Below are 23,368 nucleotides of genomic sequence, written 5' to 3'. Positions count from 1 at the left end.
GTGGAAATTGGTTGAAAATAGGTTAAGGCCAAAGAAATCTGCGGTTTCTCCAGCGTTAACCCATTCATAAACTGAACGCAGTGCTGGGAGAACAATTCTCCGGTTGGAATTTTGGCTTATCACTGCCATAAATAGACCCCTATGTCTATCTACACAAACATTTCATTACTATTTTGCAGTCTTTGTGGCTCTCCACTGTAATAAACTGTCTATGAAAATGATTTATCCTCCTTTTTTTGCTTGATAATATCAGAGCATTTGCTTTGAATTTACTTCTCAGATTGCTCCTCAGACAACTATCTTTTCACTATCTTATTTTGTTGCAAAACGTTTTGCATGTGCAGATGCCAGTAAATCACCTTTTATTAGTGCTACAAATTACATTGTACTGGTCGAGTTTAAATGAGAATATGTGCTTTCAATTGAAGAGCAAAAAAAACCCGAAGTACCTTTCTCTGATTGCTTTTTCTTCTGCTAAGTATAACGTGTTTTTTCTGCCAAAGAAAACTACAAGAATGAACTTTGCTGAGCTTGTGACTACAGAGAGATGATCTGTCTTCAGGATGTCTGTAATAAGATGGGGATAATGGGGAAAGAAGAAATAACTGTCTTAATATTCAGTTGCGGCACTGTTAGAGCTGGAGTGTCTAGCTGGGGGGAAGGGGGGATGAGAGGCCACAACGGGGTCACAAGAAGAGTTCTAGTCTTAGCCATAGACACACACATACACGCACAGAGAATAAGACCTAGGAGAACAGCCCAAATCTGCATCTGTGGTGCAGGATCAGAGCTGGGGGTGGGTCCCTGGGTTGGAGCTGGCTTATTGGTAAGCAGCCTACTGATCTCTTGATGGATTGACTAGAGATGGATCGAATTACACCATTTGCCTTGTCTCGGTTTGTTTTTCTCCTGGCTTGCCCCGCTGCTGGAAGGGTTTTTATGAGTTTACGATTCTATGAAAGCAGCGACAGCAGACAGAGAAATCACATACCCAGCTCTCTGCTTCCCTTATGAGGTAAGCGGCTGATTAAAAAGCGAGCAATCTGTGGCTGTCCGTGCAGCCCTTTAAACCAGCGGTATACGGAGCACAGTGCCACTTTGAGAGGGGCGCTGCAACCCGGCGGTCTGGGCACGGTGCCTCTGATAGGACTGGCTGTCACTCCCTGACACGCAGTGTTTCGGGGGGCAAAGTTTCTTCTTGCAAGTGTCACCCGAGCCTTGTGGGGTTCTCTTTGCACGGAACTGATTTGAAATAGGTTTAGCCCAGAGCGGTGTGTGGTGAAGTTGTAGTGGGAGCTCAGCGCTGTGTTTACTGAGCTGTGTTAGGGGGATGGGAGTGTGTAGGGGGGAGGAGGTGCTGGTGTAAGCAGGGGGGTTAGGGCAGTCCACTGTCTCAGTGCCATTTGATCAAGCTGGAGCTTTGAAGATCAGAAAGCTTACAGCTGGGCCTCAAGACACTGCTGGGGTCTATAGGACATTGGGATGTGCAGAGCCTTTTAAAACCCACTGGATTTTCCCCGGGAGCTGCGGAACCGTGTCTGCCGCTGGATGGGAATCCTTTCCTTTGTGGACTATAGCGAGGAAGCTACCTTACAAAGTTAGATGGATACCAGGATTTGTGCCATGTGTTTAGGAATGGAAAAGTAGCTCCAGGGAACCTGGCAGCGAACCACTGACAAGTAGTTTTCTATAGGTAAGTTGTCATTGTCCTGTATATCTCTCTCTCCAGCCCTGAGGACTGCATGGTGTTTGGGGCGCACTGCTACCTGTTTACCCTATATGTAGGCAGAATTGTATAGTTAGTGTATGCCACCCATGGGAATAACTCGGTGGTTATCCAAATGCAATTGATTTGCAGATGCATGTGTTTTGTTTCCATTGTGTTATTATTTAAAGAAGCAGCTGAATGGAGATGAATCGTTCATTTGTATTTGTCTGTTTCAATAGCGTGCGCTCTTGTGCGTATCTGGTGTCTGCTGCTATTCGTGTCTGGTGTATTAAAATCGCTGGGTGTATTTCTGTGCAGTAACTTTGTAAGATTTGCCGTTGCAAGAGATGAATAATGTTGGAGAGGGGGTGATTGGATGCTGGCAAGAAATACCCGAGTCCTCCTCAATGGTCCGAGATGGAGTGGGAGCTAGATTTCATTGCGGATATAAATTATGCATGGAGACAAATAGGATAGTCAGTTCGGTGTTATCTCCTTGCAGTGCTGGAATAGAGAACCCCAGCCGGCCAGGCAGGTGACTTGGTTAAAGCTTTGTTTTGTTCAAGTATAAACAAGAACAACTTTTTTTTTTTCTTCATTTTTTTGTTTGAGCACCTTATGAAATGGATATGGTGGATTCAGAAACTGCTAGAGCAGGTTTATATATCTTATTTATAAAGCCTGAACGCAGCTGAAAGGTCACTGGCTGTGTGAGGATTATGGCTTTGCTATAGAGATACTGAATTGGAGATCTGGTTTTTAGTGCAGTGCACCACCTATGGAAACCACACCTCGGAGCTCAGAGTGTGATGCTGTACTGTAATAGCGACTTGGTCTACAGTAGCTTTGGGCAACGTGGGTCTCGCCATCTGTTGTGGAACTACAAGTCCTAGCATACCCTGCCATGGCACGATGGGGCTAACCACATGTTGCCTAGCTGCTCTCTACAGCCTTACATATATACTAGGTAACATGACATGTAAAAATGTAACTCAGCCCTTTAACTATTTTATGCAATCTTTTTTATTTAAACATTTTGTTTGCTAGAGATTGATGTTTCCAACTGGCTTGGGAATTCTATTTGCATATAAAGGGCTACCTTTGTGATTATTTATTAAACATAGCCTCCTCTATATATATATATATATATATATATATATATATATATATATATATATATATATATATATATATATATACAATGTAATGCTATGCAAGAGATGTATACAGCGAAAGATGAAGTGCTGCTTATGTAAGGTAATTCAAAGCATATTATTTTCATAGAGCTAAATTTGCCCAGGGCTAGGCATTCATGTGGTTAATGTAAATAAATACCTTTAGAACATTCCGGGAGCCAAACTGGTTGATGACATTACCTGTAAACATTTACCTTGCACAAAGACATTCATGGAAAGATAAATGTGTCCTGTCATTCATATCTAATTGCATATTTCATGCATTTAATTATACCAGCTTAAATAAATGAGAACTCATTTGAAGGCATTGTTATATTTGTGCACCTATATACATGGCATAACATTAATTAGGTTTAGTTAGGAAATGGAAAAGCAAAGTTAAGCAAATGAGTTGCTACCTGGTGTATCATGTAATAGGAAATTATTATAGTTTTAGTTTTGAACCATTGTTTTTGGTTCAGTAATAAATATATATTGTAGGTATAGGTAGGAGACAGAACTAGAACTCTCAATATCTGCAATAGTCAACAGCTAGCAGTTCTCATAAAGCAACAGGTAGCCGACCAGAGGTTTATTTAGCCATGCCTGAGCTAGGCTAATCTTTCTTACCATTGTATTACATGTCCCTGCACATATGGGCAATTTGGATGTCAATAACAGAGTTTCCTTCAGGCACCATTGAAAAACAGAACCTTAGAAATGTAATATAGTGAAAGTAAAATAACACATTTTAATTGCAAGTCCTCCTGTGAATCTAATTATCACTGTATAAATTAGGGTTTGTGAGGTTATGACTTACTACCACAGTACACTGTAGTGATGTTTAGTATTGCTTGGTCATCATCCACAATACCCGATGCTGTTAGTTCAACAATAGATTTGGTCTTTTAATCTCTCTTCAAAAAGGAAATAAAGAACAACTCTGACATACATAATGAAACTGAATTCAGCTAGAACTAAAAAAAAAAGCCTTTTCTTGTTTAAGTAACCTAGTCCTTCCTAACTAGGATCTAAGTAAAAAGAAAACCATGGGTGTTTAATCATGGCATAGAAAGGGTATTATTTCCTCATGGTTGGATAAATAGGTTCTTGAGCAATAGTAAAATTTGGGTAATTAAAGCAGCGAAAGCGTTGCTCACGTCTGTTAGGAGATATGATCTGTTTTCATACATTAGATAAGCCATCACGGTTACAGTCAGAAATCTGTGTAAGCCATTAAATTAAGTTCTTACTTGCTTGGAGAATTGCTGCCAATTTCGGCTTCAGAAGAAATTGTGCTCAGCCTTTTTTTTTTTTCTTTCTTGTAGCTGAGAATGTTGAAGGAAAATCATATTTTAACGGTCCAATGTCAATTCCAGAAGCTGCGGGGGGCATGTCATGGTCTATATTCAGTGTCACAGGCACAAGGCTTTTCACAGCTAATAATAAGTTGATTTACTTTATGCAAACAGGAAGACTAGTAAATTGTCTCACTTCCAACAAGCTAATGTGTAAGTATGAACAGTCGTCAAATGGCTAGTGTACACACATAACATGAGGTGTGTCTCTTCAGTCCAACTTTTCTGTTTCATTGCTCTTTTGTTAACTAACCCATATTAGCATTTTAACAGCAGCACACTGAACTTCTGTCTTTGTTCTTCAACTTGAGCACATTGTGTAGATCATCCATCATTCTGTCCTTGGTCACAACAGGCTACTGGCCCCATATCCATTCACAGCTATAGAGAAATTACCCGACTGTGAACAACACAGCTGGCTTTATCATTTTCTTCCCTTTTATACCCAACCAGCATTGTTGCTTCGTAGCAACATAAGTTAACATGGTGAACATAAAATGTGTTTTGTTTTAGAGAAGGAGCATTCTGCTTGGGACTCTTCAAGGTTCTGTTGAACTACAAGACCCAGGATCCTCAGTCAGTTTCTAACCACAGGGAGCTGTAGTTGTTTGACCTAGGGTTTGTGAGTCTTTAGTTCCATTAAGTCTTAAATTTGATGGCATCACTATACTCCTGGCACTTCAACAACTGAACCATCGCAGTATGTCTGCTTTCAACCAGGGATTTAAGTGACTTTGTCTGTATTTATACTTTTTAACATAGGGAGAATGTCCCTTTAGTCTGTTAAATGTCCCCAGTCCTACCACCTGGTAGTTAGTTTCCAAATTGAAGCCAACAGATTGCAAGTGTTAGCGTGAACCACTGTAATGACCAGCTGGGTCTGGTGAACATTTGTAGTCTAGCTGCCACTTGACAATTGAAGTTTACCTCCACTTGGCATATACTGAACATTCCCTGTAGCGTATCAATTAAACTATGTCTGCTTGAGATATAGGCGCTGTAAAATAGTCTCTGTGCACTGGTTACAGACACTTACAGTTGATACATTTAGACCACAGCTCCTTACTGCAGTAAATATACTTTCTTAGCAGCTTAAGGAGCCATGCAAAATTGTCTAAATGTGACAATTCCATCATTTTTAAAAGAGAAATCAATGCTAACAAGTTCTTTTTTCCCTGTAGCTGCTCAATAAAGTTAAAGTGCTCTTAGGTATGTCCTATTAGGCACACATGCAGACAGAGAGCATACTTCAGTGGTTCTTCATTTATAAGATCACAATAAAATATGTGTAAATCACATTTGTATGAACAGAGCTTAGAGAGGTTATAAATTATAATCGGTGCTTAGTGATGTCATCACTTTGTTATGCATTGGGAATACCTGTGTATTATGATATAATATACCCCAAATTGTAGATTACAAGGATATATATAACAGAATGTTACTGTCTCTTATTCTTTAATTTAATTAGGTGTCGCTATATAATAATATTTTTGTCTATTATATGTAGTGTCATACCACTATTGCCTTTCGGCATCCCATTATCCAATAGACTTCATGTACTCATATTATGAATGTGGTATTGAAAATGCAGGATATATATTTTGCTATTGGTAATTCCTAAGAGTAATGCAGCATCATTGTAGATAGACTTAAAAATCTTGTATTGTACAAATAATGGGTGAACATCTCTTTTAGCTGTATCCCTTTGTGTGTTTTGTAACTAATCCATCATGTCCGCCATTGTCTCTAGAAAAGTGAATGTACAATTTGGGCTAGTTCTTTAATGCCTCTGGCTAGGGAAATCGCTTTTCAGATATCAAACCAACTAAGACTAGGATTAAAAGCAGCTCCATCAGTCACAAAGCTATTGTCTCTGTGTCTAGACCACTCCCGTCATTTCCAGAGATCAGACATTTGTGTTCTTTTATCTTAAGGTAGAGGATATTTGAGTACTCTCTTGAAGCATACACTTCATTTTAAAATATTTACTATTTATAGGGTGGATCCATCCGTTTTGTTTTTCTGTGCTTGAATATTTTTACTAGCCTCAAAGTATTGTAAACCAAAGCATAAATAAACCACAGGACTGTTTATGTCTTGCCCTTGGGATATTTGGGCGTGGATCCGTGTGCAATGCCTTTCACACTATCCAGCTTTGTGTAACTTTCCTGAAAAGTTTGACAATGGGCATTCTAGAGATAAACATTTATGAAGCAAGTACGTATATTTGTCTGGTGCCAGTGATATGTCCAAGATTGTTATTGTCTCTTTTTAGTCTCTTGTAACAAATAAGCTTGCCATCAAACTAAATGAAAAAAAGAACTCTGTCTGTGCCCTTATTGATGAGGTTGAATTTTAAGCAGCTTTGAAACTGGCATATTTCCACGGAACTGGTCTTAATGTCAACACTAAGGAAAAACAGTGGGACAGTGGTTAGCATTGCTGCCTTACTGCACTGGGCGTTTCTATATTCTCCCTGTGTCCAAAAATGTACTGGTAGGTTAATTGGCCTCTGACCAAATTAACCGTTGTATTTGAGTTCCTATGGTAGATTTAGATGGTGAGCTCAAATGGCACAGGGACTTATGTAGGTGCTATATAAACAAAGGTTAATACATTTACGGAACAATTATATATAGTTTATATATATTCTATACACATTTACATGCCATTGTGTTAAACTGCCATACACAAGAGGAAGACATGAATGATTTTCTATAGATGCAATGCCACCTTCCTCTAAAGAGGCCTTGACAAATACTTGAAGGATTGCTCTGTAGTATAACTGATGAGGCACTAATCAGCCACAAGATGTCTTACTGTACTCAGAAACTAAAGTCCTTCAATATTTATATAGCAAGTGACCTATTTTTATGTAAATGTCTTTAAGAAATAAGTAAAATTACTTTCATGAATAAAAATAACAAAAGAAATTAAAAGGTGTTACAGCTAACTAAGGGAAAATAATTGCAAACTGTCAAAGTTCTAAAATCACCAAGGGCCTGATGCTGAGTTAGGAGCAAAGCAAAAGAAAAGGAACAAGTTTGCTCCTGGACCAATCATGGTACAGTGCAAGGGGTGCAAATGCATATATTTATTTATTTATTTATTTATTTTTTTGCACACAAGTAAAATACTAGCTGCTTTTTCATGTAACACAGAACTATTTGATAGCTTTATTTTTACACTGAAATTTAAAGCTGATCTATTACACACAGTATCTCAACTATAAATCTGTTCCCACATTTTAAATTTACTCCCCTCTCCAATGCAACATGGTTTTGCCAAAGTGTAAATTTGCTCCTTTTTTTTTTACTTTGCTCCTAACTCAGCCTCAGGCCCTATGTCTACAACAAGGGGCCATAGAAGCCTTAGTGCCTACTCACTAAATTTTATCCACCTGCACCTCTCCAGAGCCCTGGGCACCGCTTCAAGCAGCCAACTTTCTTAGGTTTTCTTCATTATTGTAATACAGAACTGGCAACACATGTAAGCTCACCACTTTACAATAGTTGTGAAAAGGGAATTGACCAATCATAAATAATTTCTATGATTGCAGCTTCTGATTGGCCCTCCCACTCAACCATTCCCATCACATCACCCTGTACCTCAGCCCCAGCCTTTGATCTGTATATGATGAACAAGTCCCAGAGCCCCTGAAAAAATGGCTACATGGAGCTGCGAGGAAAATATACTAGTTATGTGGTAATTCAGCTTTAAAGCTTGTAATGATCCTTCTATTGGTATTTATTAAAGGTATCACTTTTTTTATTACATGTTATTTTTTTTTACAAAGTACCCTGCTCTCTCATCGATGACCTGTATTGAGATATTCTCAACACTTACACAATAAATGTCTAGATTTTTCCTGTTATAATATTTTCTATTTATAAATATGCCTTGTACACAGCTAGATTGTAGATGGCTTGGGGCACTGGTGTTTTAGATCTATTGCTTCTAAGTAAAAAAAAAAAAAAAAAAAAGTGTTATCTAGCAGAAAATATGTGATAAGTAGATAATTTTGTGTACTAAAATTGCACCAATAATTTTGGTGTTTTGTTTTGTAACCACACATGTTATGCTTCTAAAATGGCTCATAGAACCTTTTATAAGTAAACAGTAGTTAGAGCTTAGTTACCTATTAATGACATAGCGACAACAAATATAGATTGGGCACAGATATCCTGTGGCCAACTAAAGCTGGTCACAGACTTTGCAATCTAATTCAAACGGATTGACAATTGCAGCCACAGACAATGCGATGGGGCTGCCAATTCTGCAGCGTTGCTAGTTTTGCAATCACAGCTTAGATGGAGCTTAGAAAAACTTTTTAAGTGAGACTTTATTTGGCAAGTATTGTTGATATGAATTTGTAAAACAAAATTGTAACTTAATGTTCTGTGTGGAGAGGGTCCTAAACTAGTTTGCACATATAACATAATGTTTAATGAAGATGTAATAAATTAGAATCACCTTTTATTCATATTATGTTCTTTTTTTGATAATTGAGTCCCTTTAGTGTAACCAGGTATATTTGTTCTTGAGGTTGGCTTTGATATGAGCTTGTTTCAAAAATGTTTATTCTTGAAAGGATGCGTTTATTGATTTTCTAGATGAAACGACATACAATGTTATTCCCAATTAAAGAATAACTGTAATGTAGCACTGCACTAATCCTGTCTGTTTTCTGTAGTCAGTAACTTCTCAGTAGACGCATAGCAGTGCAGTGTTCATGTAAGGTGGCACTTGCTGACTCACTGAATACTTTATCTTCCTGACAGGAGATTTTCAGAGAGTGCAGTTAGCATCTGCCTTATAATCTGACATCCCACATTTCTGAAGGCTAGACAAGTCACTTTGTGGGAGCAGAAAAGGATGGAGACTTATATATTCACTCCAAAATGGAATAAATTATTTGGAATTTTTTGAGAAGGTGCAATACCACATAACATTATTTATTTTTTTCCTAAACAGCTAGTTTTGCTCCTCTTTAACATGAAGCTACATAGTATTTTTTTTCCAGGAGGTTCTCCTATAACTCATTATTATGAATTTTTGGGCTGCCACTGCAAAAAATGGATCTCTCTGCAGAGCCAATCAGTCAGGAAGCTCATAGTTTTTCACGTGGGAGAAAGGAGGGATGGTGGGGTTTAATGCAATGTTGGGAGAGTGGAGTTGTTTCACGATATGAACATTTATGTACATTTGCTCACTACATCATACATCATATGTCATGTGCCTGTTGTTGTCATGGAAATCACATGACACTTAGCAAACTGTAAATCATTAGTAGCAGCTTGAATGAAAATTCTAAAAAAAAAACGAACTAGTCTATGGGCTTCATTTAGAGGCGGACGCAATGTGCGTCTAAGACTTACATGAAAGAGTAGGAGTGGGAGTGTGCCGCAGCTTGGTTGGGTATTACGAGTGGCATGCAACCCCATTTGCGTCCCACTCGTATTACCTTACCACACTGCGACCAGTTCCTGCAGCTAGCTAACTACTTGCGCCACCTAATTCCTGCCGCACTTTTTCTGTCTTTTTTGACGTGTGTTCCGCCTGCATCTTGATCCGATTAGGGTAGTTTTTGCGGGTAGTCACCCATAGTATCTGAATTATTCACGATTACGCCTATATAACTCCGAGTTCCACCCTTTCCCTGGTACTGAGACGCAAGCTGTGGCAGTGTACACTGCGTCTGAAAAGCAGACAGAACTGCAGGGAATTGTTGCTTACTGTGCATGCCCCATCAGTGGAAATGTGCAGGATGCGCCTGACTCTAAATGAGGCCCTATGTGTCTTCTTAATCAGAGTGATTTGTGTTACAAAACAATACATCTCACTTTTAGCATGGGATTGGACTTTTAAGACAAAATATATCCCACACTAGAATGAACAGTTGTATGTACTTGACCTTTTTTCTTTAATAACTGGAATACTTTGTTTAAAATATGAAGGTAACTGTGCGGTACCAGAATACAATTAATATTCTTGAAGTACGATGCTTATAATTTACTGCATGACATTACTAGATTTTGAAGTTCTTCTCATGACAGTGACATTATCCATACACAAAGATTCCACTATGCATACTGCACACCTGGCTGAATCATACAGGGAGGGCAGAGTTAGCTGCAGTCCGGAGATGCCCATATATATGCTCAGAAGTAGTCATTGGCCAGATTTATCAGCCTTTCCGGTAGACCTAATAAACAATCCTGTTCGTTAGGTCTAAAGCCTCATCATTGGCTTGCAGAGTTGCGGCTTGTAGTTCTGTTGTGTTTGAAATAATAGTGAATAAATTCAGAAGGGGGGCAGACACTAAATAGTTTTATCCTGTCTTGTTAAACATAGATATACGTACATGCAAGGCATTCTATTTTAGGACGCTGATCATCAATAAATGTCATAACAAGATATGACTTGATTAAATATAGGAGATAAGATTAAACAGCTTCATTGTTTTTCTAAGGAAATATCAATTATTAGAGGGCCAGGCCCATTGTTTTCACTGTATAGCTGAAGTTATGGCTAGTATTGGCTCTGTAAAAGAATAACAATACAATTATACATAGAAGATAAACTCTAAGGGGCGTATTCAATTGTTAGCGGTAACGCTGATAAACGAGCGCTCAAAAAATCTTAGCGTTAATACGGTAATTACTCGTGGAATTTCAGCTCGCTGCTCCCTGAGCTGCGAGCTGAAATTTTGCGAGTAAACTACTGTATTAACGCTTTTCGCGCGCAATATTACCATATAAACGGTAATATTTTTTGAGCGCTCGTTTTTTAGCGTTAACGCTAACAATTGAATACGCCCCCAATGATGAGCTTTTTTTTATACATATAATTGAATATACATTTGGTTAAAAAAATATTAGGTGGTTTGTAATGTTTAATAAATCCTTGTTTTCTTACTAATTACCCCACAACTATGTATTATATTAATCTCCCTCCACCACTTTTACATCTGTATACCTCTCAACACTATTGTAGACCTGTAGTATCTTTTATTCATCCTTCCATTCCGCCTGTATTTATGTAGATCAAGCTACAACTTTCATAGTGAATTGGCCCTCTCCCAGCACTGTACAATCTTTCCAATAACATCCATTACAACATTCCAAGGATGGAAACCCGTAAACCACCCTTTTCATGACATTCATCCAGACACTAATACTGTTGTAATTATAATATGATCTGCTCTTTTAATGGATAAAGGAAATGAGTACAGTATTTTATATATTAGTTGTGGCTAAAATTGGCAAGAGTTCAATTTCCAAATGACTGGGTTACTGCCCCATGGATTGGCACCAATACAGCCCAGTTTACCCTCGAGCCAGACATTCTGCTAATGACAGGGTGGGGTAAAGGTTTGGACAGTGGAAGTCACAGCTATAAATGTATACATTCTAAGTAGTACTTTAACATTCCGCTGTTTGTATGTAACTTCTAATGTACTGACATAAAACCATGCTGAATTTCAATACAAACTTGGGATGCAATATGATGAGTGTAAGAAATACATACTATAGTGTCATTTCTTGGCCACTTACTTCCCAAAACCACCCTCTTCATCCTTTATTTCTGTTACCTTAACACCTCTATGCTTGTCTTATCCCACCCAGCCATTTTCAGGCCATTTAGTTCTTATTAGGAAAAAGGAAAGCGACAATTTGCAGATCATATTTAATTTTATATATGTTTCACTTTTCTGCGACTCTACCATATTGATAATTGCAGTTCTTCTGGTGGGTCTTGATTTACTGTGTTTTTAAGACTCCAAAAGGACATTGAAATGTTGTTGTTGATATAGGCTGTAAAAATGTTATTTCAGAGTGATTTCTACATTCCAGTTGTTAGCTGTGTAAATATTCAGGACTATGCATCTAGCATTATGCTGGCAGTTTTGCAAAAGGGGAACAAATGGGCTCATTATTATTATAATTCAGGCAAAGTTTCATTCTAATGATATTCATGGGAGATACAAAAGTGTATTTCATATGTAAATAAGGGCACTATGATCACAGTGTTGACTCATCATCCCAGGATCTTTGTTTGTTTCTCTCTAAAGTTGGCCCATTTAAAGAAGAGTTTAGAAATGGTGATGTAGACTTAATTTGAGTTTCTCCCACTGAGGAGTAAGTAACCCAGAATCATTAGATTTTTAAGAAAGCCAATTCTTTATATAGCTTAGCTATTGTTTACTAATTAGGTGAGGTTTACCATTATCATTAATGTACTATTGTATCCACTGGTGGGAATAAAGTAGTCTAAACGGGTTCTCACTTGATGTATATTTTTTATGTACCTTTCTGTTGAAAATGAATTTATCCACAGAGAAGACTAATATGAAGATGAATAGTTCAGTGACACTAGCAGGGTTGTATCTTATTTACCTATGTGTCCCTCTAAAAGAATGTATTGATGCACATAAAGGACAACTATTCCCCAAAACTAAACTTTCTTATACAAAGAGTTGACTTTCATATAATGTAAAGTGTATTATTTTCCTCTCTTATCATAAACAACACAATATATATATTGGTCAGGTTGCAACTTCTCAAATAGAAATACCTACAAACTCAGCTATTCTCATTAAACATTGTTTTCATAAACCTGCTTGAATCCACAAATCTAAACATGTCCATTAATTCTGTGGGGCTTGTATGCAATCTTGTTAATAAATACCATCTATAGAACAACAACCTGAAAATACGCCCTACTTATTTATATGGTATGTTGTAAGACAAGCTTTCATTTGTTACATTTTTGTTATTGACTTGTTTAAAAATTTGGCCTTTGGTTGTATTGTTCATTTCCAGCACTCAGTGCCCTGGCCAAGTCTACTGGTCTGTGAAAACAAATGAATATTTGGAATTCATGAAATATATCTCTGGCTTTATGCTACAAGTCTGTATTGATTATTGAAATACCAGCTGAGACGCGGGTGTCGTGTGTTGGCACCAGTAGTAGGCAGTACATGACAAGTCGCATCAAATGCATTTTTGAATTCAGTTTTTCTGTCTACATTTGCAGCTTTGTTTGCAAGACTAATCAAGTGCGCTGCCATAGCGTCTTAGAGATCAACTCTGATTATTTATCTGTCAGAAAATACAATGTCTCTATGCACCTAGTAATACCTTGTCATCCTTTGGCTGCACAGCCTAATCACTCCTTAGTTTGTGGTTTAAAGCTTAAGAAGGAGCTATGTATGCAGGTCTTTGTTTTATAGCTGAAAGGAGTAATCAGGTATAGGCCAAGTCATTATGTGGTCTGAGGTGGAAACATAATTAGGGGCAGCTCCCACCCCTTACACTACACAAACTATATGAACATCTGTATTCTTGTAATACACATACAAAACACGCCCTTCATTATTTTATCTAAAAACAAGATAGACAATATGATTTCAGACAATTATAGCACTCCACCCGCCAAGAAAAGTAGAAAATCAAAACATTGCTTCCTAGGACTGCTGTATAGTTATTAGCACACCTCTCAATATAGGCAGACTATCTTTATCATGTGCTATCTGCTCTACGTTGAAGAAAAAAGCTGGGTACACTCTGGCAGATGCGATTTCTGCAAGGATTTAACCAGTGTCCCGATCATGCCGATTCATGTGCACACAACTACACGATTTACTGTCAGATCTGTGCTCTTCATCTCTCGTAACGATCTGCTGAAAATATTGTGACTCTATAGAGGTCTGTCTACTGCTGGTCGTGAGCGCGTACAGACTTACACAATTGCACAACATCATTCCATAGTTGATCGGGATTATTAGGAAGTTTATAAAATCAAATCAAACAATGTGCTTTGGTGCAATAAAACATGATCGTGGGAGCGCACACACTAATGCGATATCTTACCAAAGGTCGTTTATCTCGTGGTCGCTGCGCTAATTTTATGAAAAACCTGTAGTGTGTAAAAATGCTTGAGGATGGCTGGAAAAACATATGCCTGTAATTTCTGGTGGTCATATCTACAGATGCCTATTTGTCCCATCTGTATGAGCTGCTTTCTTCATATAAGATGGGACATAAACTGTATGAGGACCGTAAGGGTCGCTCATGTGATCATTCAACACACATACTTATTGTACTATTCTTGACTGTCAATGGTCTGTCAGTTTTCCAAACATCCATGTGAAGAACACCTGTGCTCATCATATGGATCAATGATCTATTTCTAGAGCTCAATCTGACATTTTTAAGCTCCACTCAATGCGGTTGAATAGGCCACAACATAGACAGAAGGGAGCAATGCAGGGTGTCTATGAGCCCCAAAGCTTAATGTCACAAAGAAATAATTTGCAATATGAGATTTCACACAGGTTTCATCAGGCATTATGGGGATCTCTGGGGTGTGTGTGTGTGTGTGTGTGTGTGTGTGTGTGTGTGTGTGTGTGTGTTTATATATATATATATATATATATATATATATATATATATGTATATAAATATATATCATTTTAATTAGAAACCTTTGAGAAATTTAGGACTTTTAAAATTAGAACTTTCTATAATCATATGATGGTCATCCGTGGTATATACATAATACTTTTTTTTTTTTTAAATGTCAATGTAGCTTCCTTATTTGAGAGAATGACAAGCTGTTCCCGCTGTGGGGTGTAAAATATTTTCCATCTTGGAAGTAGACCACTGCCTTTCAGATGGCAAAACTTGGTACTAATCCCAGTGTCAACTCGCTTTGTGATCTCAGGCCTCAAGCACAAAATAATATTATGAGCTCACTGGAGCAGGGAATCATTTATTCCTGCAAAATTTCCAAATGCACTTGCGGCATGAGGGGAAAAAAATTGCTATATATTATTAAAGCCATTTTGCTCTAATAGGAGAATTATTTAGACTGAGCACATATAATAATCTTAAGTTTATACATTATTCAAAACTAAATTTTAAAATAAAAATGCAGTTAGCTTAGTTTTTTTTTTTTTTTGCATGAAATAGCCTGTACAAAGTGCTTTTATTAATCAAAGCAGCGTTTAGTTCTCAGAGTGAATCAAATGAAGCACTAAGCACTAGCATCATTAAAAAGCATTGAATCTATTTTTAAGAATTCTGCCAGCTTGTTCCCGTTCAAGGGGGAAGGATTGGTTTTCTGTAATATTAAAAGCTGGCAAACAACTGAAATATAACTAGCAGTACCAGAAGCCAATTAAGATCAAAGCCGAGATTTTCAGTAGTGAGGCTTCATCGTTTTAATATTAAACATTTTTTTTTTTCACTTTGACATAGATCAAGAGGTTTTAATGCAGATTCTTTGAAACAAGTCAAGTAGTGTTTTTAAGTGACAGAACTGCTATTTGTTCTATCACAATCAATTAGTATCATGCCCTGGAATCCTCTACATTTCTCCAATGCTGTATCTGAAGTATCGTTTGCTGACAAACAAGAAAAGCACTGTAGGCTTTCATTGCAGAAGACGTGTTCGGAGGAGAGAGAGGGAGGAAAGGAAAGTACACAGTTATGTAGAACAAAGCACACACATTTGTATTCATCCCTCCCACATCACCACAACAAAACATACACATGTATTTGATCAGAAAGCAGGCAGATGTTACTGCTGTATAATTCGTTAATAAAATGGTCATACTAGCAATCAAGACACACTTGTGTCAGAATGGGATATTATCACATGCTCCTGTAGTCCACAACAGTGGCAGGCTGATAATGAGTGTTACTATAGAATTGACAGCCACATCTGAATATTAGGAGTAAATACTGTAGTACAATTCCTCTCATTGCCATTTATGCATACTTGCCAACATATGGCAGTATGATCCGGGAGCCTTCCGGGGAAGGTGGGCAAACGGGACGAGGCTCCAAAAATCGCGTCATTGTGGCCCCACCCCCGTGACGTAATGACGCAAAGCGCGTCATTTGACAGCGGAGATGGGGCCTAATTCTGCCCACTTCACCAGGAAGTGAGCAGATCCGAGAGATTGCCACACTCTCCCGGGAGTCCGTGAGACTCTCGCAAAATGCGGGAGTCTCCCGGACATTCCGGGAGAGTTGGCAAATATGCATTTATGGTATGACCATTCTTTTGGTAAGTGAGCATAGATACATGAATCATAGCTATGACTGGTGTACAATAAATTGCACGCTCCAACGAACAAGGCGCCCTAATCCAGGGTGCTGGCTGGTGGGGGGTGCGAGACTTGCCTCAGAAGCCTATTAAATTAATATTTTAAAGAGAAAAATGCAGGTAGCACAAGGAAGGGAGGTGCTGGCAAATTTTAGTCAGGGGAGCAAGACTTGACTCAGCAGCTTATTAGGAACATTTTAAAGGAAAGAAAAATGCAGATGGCCCAGTGACCCAGCCCCAGGTATTCTACTATGGAACTATCAAACAGTACTGTGGAAGATGTGGATGCATTACAAGTAAATGATATAAAAGCATGCAAAACTTCATCTACCTACTCTTTAACAATAACAAATGGTATTGTTGTAACACTAGTTCTTACTAAGTTGATAGACATTCTCCAAATGGCTGCCTCTACTATGTGTGGTCAACCGATCCACTTTAGATAGATCATATATGACACTTTATGAAGCAAACAGTTTAGAATATTCTTAGATTACTAGAGTGTGAGCTGATCGTCCTTCTTATAGGACCTGGAAGTATTGGCATATAAATTTGTGTCTTGCAAATTTTTTTTCCCGTCAATTTTTATACTAATAATATGCAGACTATTTACTAATCTATAGCAATATGCAGAAAATTGCAACCTGTACTAAATATATTATGGTCTGGCTTTTGTTTGCAATTTGTTTTCATTGCCGTAGGTCACAAGACAAGTTGACCTGCCTTAAAGTCAGAAATAACTTCACCAAAACCATTTTTAATGTTTCCCTTCAAGAAATATTAAGCCTACTAAATATAAATAGATGGTAAGAATTATTTATATATTGGAATTGTATTGTGCAATTGTTCTAAACCGAGACCCAGGGACATTTTCAGGGACAGCATTTTCCATTGATAAACCTTTCAAACTTGGGACTGTTCCTGAAACAGAATGGACAGCCATATTATTGACCCCGAGCTCATTTGCTGGTTTATTATGTGTAATGTCACAGACCTTGTACCATGTTGAGTAGTGAGAAGTGTTTAAGGGATGCACCCACCACTCTGAATCGTCATCATTTCAACAAACACATGTAAACATTTGTATATAAGCTGGAAGTGGTGGTATGGAAAATGTAATGGGAATGTAAGTGAAAGGAATTTGATGGTGTTACAATGAAGGCAGTAGGATAAGTGGCGGTATGGAATACCAGCATATACACCCCCACTTCTACCATTGGTGAGCGGTAATACCAGTCACCCGGTTTTCGGCCATGGCTGTAATAGGAATGGTGGAACACTTGAAAATACATGCTCCGGCAACTGGGGTTGGAAGGGGCCACACTACTACCTTTGTCTAGGTATTAGTGCATACTTGCCTACTTTTTAAATCTGTACTCCGGGAGACCGGAGCACAGATCATGTGACAGAGGGTAGGAGGGGGTGTGACAACGTCATTACGTCACTATAGCCCCGCCCCTACCATAAAAAAAGAAAATCAAGATATTGAATAGCTGTAGGCGGGGCTTAATGGTCCGATTAAGGGCCGCCTCCATTCAATGTGAGCCTCCCGGAAATTCCGGGAGAGTAGGCAAGTATGTATTAGTGCCGCTTTACAAGACATGATGAAAGAAAACACACTCTGTAATAAATGAGATGTATCATACACTATAAATGTCTCTGGAGTTGTGTTGGCCTCCAGAGCAGCATAGTGGGACTATCTAAACAACATTTGACTTTTGATGAACAACTTACAACATTCTTCAATTGTGCTCTATATGGTATATTAAAAATATATAGTTTCTTTTGTAATAATATGCTGGTACATGTAACATGTAGCTTGCATTCAAACAGGTTATAGTTATTAACATTTATGTATGTAGCACCTGCTTATACTGTAGCTCTGTACAATTGAGTACACTTACAGTAATAAAGCAGGTCTGGTTATTAACAGAGAGATGGGAGGGTCCTGCTGACAATCTATAGATAAATAGACTATAATTCTGTTAGCTGAATTTCATACATTAATAAGAAAAAAAGTGTATTGGTGATGCCACTTTTTGTTTTATTTATTTGTGGAGAGCTAACCATTCAACAATCAGATTGCTGTCAGTTTTTGTACCCACTAAATTATTTTTATATAGCGTGGTTGTCAAATCCTTTGCACGAAAACAATTATCTCAGAATGGTTGTATTGAATCGGACAATTAAAAAATACAAACTAATATAAACTAAAACAATCAGCGCTGAGTGTGATTCGGCAATTCCTCATCAATAACACATGGATTAATATGTAAAAAATAACATTTAATAAGCATGTATAAAAAACAGATAACACATTTATCCTAAAATGACCAGCTGATACAAAAATAACAGTGCTCTAATGAGTCAATAATAGATGATGGTCCAACACGGAGTGTTATAAAATTATATATTGGCCAATATATCACTCCTAGAAAGACTCTATATCAAAAGTGTCTCAAATAATCGGACTCGAGCTGATAATGTTCATCAATGGAGTTCTCCTGAAGTCTATGTAGCAAGTGTGCCTGGTAGACCGATAGTGATTCTTTATAAACGAATCAACCAAAAATGTAGACTAGCCAGTGTAATGGCTGATCTATACAGCTGGCTGAAATAACTCACCAAGATGAAAGTTGGTGATATATGATACACATAGATGTTACTGCAATTCATCCGATGTATAAACTATTAGAATCAGTAGAGTCTCCACTGCATCAAACCCAAACAAAAGGGTTCCTGGATAAGCGAATCAGTCGCTATAGATAAAATAGGTTTAACAACTTTATCCGGTATTTAGCAAATAAGCAGTACGATACCGTGTTATAGTGGATCCCCGTAATAGTTCCTATGGGATATGTAAATGCTTCACCATCGAACCGTTGGAATTCAGATGTCTCAGTCCAAAACCTCCTTAGAAGTAAAAGATTGGTCCCGGTCTATAGATTTTAATATTGGAACACATCCAGGATAGTAAAAAGTTGGAGACACCCCGGTCTCTCGTTGCTAACAGCACACCGCTCAATAGACACCTCTCGAGTGAGTTAGTTCAGCTGGTCACGTGACCTGATGCGTTTCATCACCAGGTGGTGATTTCATCAGAGGTACTCAATTAAAAAATACACTGTTAGACACTGATTATTCATCAACAATGTCTTGGTAAAATTTTCTGATTCCATAGGGCAGCCAGATTTGATAACAAAATGATTTTTAACAATGTGCTAGAAGTGTTTTTTCATTAAAGAGCCAAGCCAATGCATGAGATCACCTTTACATTAACTTCTTCTTCACGCTGAACACCATCTTTTATTGGCTTTATATATACAGTATAAAGCCAATAAAAGGCCAATGCAGTGCAATCTTTTACCTGCAGATCTCCTAAGTGGCTGCTTGTGTCCCTATATTAAAGTTATGTTAACATGCATAGAAACCCCTGTAAATAAATATCTGTGTAAAGCAATGCCATCACTTCAGTGTTCATTAAGAAAATGTATGTATTATAAGCAATTATTAGCCCCCACTGTACATTATTAGGGGTATTAAAAGTCACCTCAGATTTGTGTGACTGTTATACAAGCATGAGGTTGAGTGGTTTTAAAGAGATCACAGAACTCTGATGGCTTCTAATATCCATGTAATTTACAGCAGGGAGTGCTTATATGTTTTCCGCTAGTTTGTACCTTATCACAAAATCTACATGACAAACGCGGTAGAAATGTATAAAGTGTCTGTAAACGTGGCTCTCTCTTTAATGGTCACCAACATATCATTGTACTGTACCTGTGGAAGACTTATGAAATATATTGACAAAGTAGAAAACGTGGGTAAATTGCTACACAAAGTGATTTACTGTAAAACATGTTATATATGAATGGTGTGTTTAAGTAATGGAGTTGTCACAATGTGTCACTTTTAAACATCTGTTTATGTAAAGGAAATAGCTGATGTTGAGTGATATTTGGAGAATCAGTTAAGGTGTCAATTTACTATAATGTTTCTTTACATTACTAGATTGTCATACTTGTCACAAATATTTACACTGTTTCTACATCTAAAACATCTCATCTTCTTTAAGATGGTGTCGGGGTGTTAAATGAAGTCACATTTTTTGCATGCCTTTAGAATGAAGGGGGGTATTGTTTAACCCCTTAGACTCTGGAGAGATTTCACTCCTTACTGATAAGATCAATTTTATACAGGGTGATTTTGCCTGGCATAACATTTTTATTTGCTAGACTACCAATTTGTTTTATTATTCCCCCCCCCCCCTTGGGCAGATAGTGCTTTCTTCTGGTAATGTTTTGAAATAAATGTCGTTTTATTAGTTACATATATGAAGAAAATAAATCTAGCAAAAATACATTTTTCAAAAATAAACTTACAGACGACCAGTATAAGGCAAGATACAAAAAAAATACCCCTTATATTATTCTAGGGGTATTTTTTTTGGCCAAAATAAGTTTATATTTAAACGTGTGTGTTTGTGGGGGGTGTTTGTTTTTAAAAAAAAACAAAACTGTTTTCTTATAATGCTTTTTTCTACCCAAAAAAGACACCGTTGTTATTTATGTGTTTAAGTTGGTGTACATTACTAGAGCATAAGCTTACATGCAATATTATATGATTATTCTTCTTCGTGTAAAGTGCGGGTGTTGTTATCCTTCAGTCCAACTCAAGCTTTCTTACATACAAAGATGCAGATATCACAATTGTCCTGTTTGTTCAGTATATGAGTATCATTACGTCTGTGAGGAATCGTTCTTGACAAAACACCCAGATTGCAAAATGATAAGATTCCGAAATTGTTTTGCATGTGCTTAATGAAAAGATTGAAAATGAAAATATAAAATAATTTGTGACCAGCATTAGTAATGGGAAAGACAGACCGGACTGTATATCACTACTAAATTTTTTAACAAACAAAACTGGAATACTAATGTGATTATGGAATATATATATATATGGAATATATATGGAATATTAGAAAAATATATGCTGGTTGATTCTGGCTTCATTGAGTAACCATTTATGTCTAATGGAAGGGCTAGATGACTATTTTTACAAGCATTAAAGCTGAACTCACCTCCTTGTGAATACAATGATAACCAGGGGCATCGCTACCATTAGGTGAATCTAGGCCAGTGTTGGCTAACCTGTGACACTCCAGGTGTTGTGAAACTACAAGTCCCAGTATACCCTTCCAGCAATAAGCTGTTATATATTGGCAAAGTATGCTAGGAGTTGTAGTTTCACAACACCTGGAGTGTCACAGGTTAGCCAACACTGATCTAGGCGGTCTCCTAGTGTGCCGTTGGATTGAAGGCACCTAAAAAACTGTCACTTATTAGGTGTTCTTAGTGTCCCCGCCGCGCCCCCAAACTGAGCATTGACTATTGATTGACATGAAGGAGTAGCAGCAGCTGGCAATAAAAAATATAAAATTTTTATGAGCTCCCCATTTTACTGCCTGGATCCATTGTGTCATGTAGATGCTAATATTTAACTTTTTGATCCATTTTAAAACAAACTGTCAGTAATTATTTTCATAAATAATTGTTAGCAAATAATATTTTTAAGGATCAACAAACCTAAGCACATTGTTGTAGACATACTTTCTTTGCCATTGTAATGAAATGTAAACATATTTACCAGTTTCTTTCCCCAACATTCTTACTTGTTTTTTTTGTCAGTAGCTCATCCCCATAACCATTCCTACAGAGATGAAAACGTGGGATGAGCGCTCAGGTTTCAGATGAAAAATTGTGACTTTGAAATAATGACAGTCAGAAACTGATGGGTTTAATCACAGTATCAGATCCTGGTGTCCTTGGATAGGTTACTTAATCTTCTACCATCACAGGGCTTTTGGGGCAGCAAACAATGTGCTAGTGTCATAGAATGCTTCCAACTAGAATACACTGATCTCTCTCTGTGCTGTAGTATTAAGTGAGCCACATTGTTCCGAAACAGCAAGTTGACATTGGTTGTGCGTTCTGTACGATCATCTGCTTTAAAGTTTTCTAGCTTAAATACAATCAAGTAAAAAATTCTAAAATATCTTTTGAAATGTTGTTTGTTATGTGCTAAAGTCTAACCTGGCCACACGCAGTCATGGCCCCCTGGGATCTGTCAGTTCACCTAAAGGCTGCATCTGGCCACTTTAGCCATCACAGTGTGTGACCAAACTGAACACAGATCAGGTTGTTCGAATCTTAATGTGTCACCAGTTGACATTTACAAAATTTTCTATGATTTTGGAAGCCTGGGGAGAAAATGTGTTTTCTGCTGAAAATGTACTTATTTATTGGAGATTTACAAAGCTGACTCATAAGTTATAATGCTAGTTTTTCTAGGATAAATATTGTCATTCTGTTCACAAATTATATGGGCCCGATTCATCAATTCACGCATACTTAGCACAAGATAATGCACATAAATTGACTCTGTGGGGGGAATTCAATTGGCTGCGTTACTGGTAAAAGTAACTCGGTCTGCGCTTTATTACCGTTATTGCGGTAATGATGCGCTTAATTACCGTTATTGCGGTAATGCGCTTAATTACCGTTATTACGGTAGTTTCAACGCCGGATTTTTGCTCGCAGTTACCTGAGGTATTCCTGAATTCAAACGCTGATGAATTCGGGTGCAGGTCTGCTCAGCTCTACTACACAATACACTGCAGGATACGTCCAATACCTATGTGGAATATACATTCGCAAAAGAACGCACAGAAAAAACCTATTGAATTTATGTCACCTGTTAATAATAAAAACATTAATAACAAAACAGGTAAAAAAAAGTTTTGTTTTTCGAGGTTTTTTTTCATGAAATACACTTGTTAGGATGATCTTAATGTCTACTGAACATAAAATACATTTTTACAGTTGCTTGTGATTGCAAACACATGTTATAGCGTGCATACGTGACTGTCATCAATAGTACTTAGGACTTAGACTAGCCCTGTAGCTGGAGCAGGAGACATGGCAGAAAAACAAGTAACTTTGAGA

The 23,368-nt window shown here is 37.6% G+C and overlaps 1 protein-coding gene across 4 annotated transcripts in view; it reads left to right on the top strand.

Moving 5' to 3' along the window:
* The first annotated feature begins 808 nt into the window (after positions 1–808).
* The window catches only part of SEMA6D (semaphorin 6D), a 54,071-nt gene continuing 31,511 nt past the window's right edge, over positions 809–23,368 (top strand). For 3 of the 4 annotated variants that reach the window (XM_075207985.1, XM_075207984.1, XM_075207982.1), the window contains exon 1: positions 1,385–1,693. The gene's annotated coding sequence lies outside the window, so the exon portion shown is untranslated. Of the gene's footprint in view, positions 1,016–1,384; positions 1,694–23,368 lie in introns of those variants that run through there. The other variant, XM_075207983.1, reaches the window with a different exon arrangement.

The sequence above is a fragment of the Mixophyes fleayi genome, chromosome 4 (genome assembly GCF_038048845.1).
Source record: "Mixophyes fleayi isolate aMixFle1 chromosome 4, aMixFle1.hap1, whole genome shotgun sequence".
Classification (NCBI taxonomy): Eukaryota; Metazoa; Chordata; class Amphibia; order Anura; family Limnodynastidae; genus Mixophyes; species Mixophyes fleayi.
This window is presented reverse-complemented; position numbering and strand designations above follow the sequence as displayed.